Source organism: Penaeus monodon, chromosome 32, assembly GCF_015228065.2.
Source record: "Penaeus monodon isolate SGIC_2016 chromosome 32, NSTDA_Pmon_1, whole genome shotgun sequence".
NCBI classification, from domain to species: Eukaryota; Metazoa; Arthropoda; class Malacostraca; order Decapoda; family Penaeidae; genus Penaeus; species Penaeus monodon.
The window spans coordinates 2,408,336-2,408,575 of NC_051417.1; positions in this window are offsets into that span (position 1 = coordinate 2,408,336).

The following is a 240-nucleotide window of genomic DNA, read 5'->3' on the forward strand; positions in this document are numbered from 1 at the left end:
ATAGATATGTGTGTTTCCACCAGGAAATAAGAACTAGAATAACAATTAGACGTACAACCATAAAATTGTCTATCAATAATATACTTCTTTTTCGAAACTGCTTTCGGAATCTTAAAGCGACGGGTTTTTACGATTGATAAAATGACATAAAACCGGAATTAAATGTCTCACAAACGGGAAAATCTATCGCCAAACCAGAGCAGCAAATCTGCAGCAGGAAATTACTTTTTTTAATGTAGT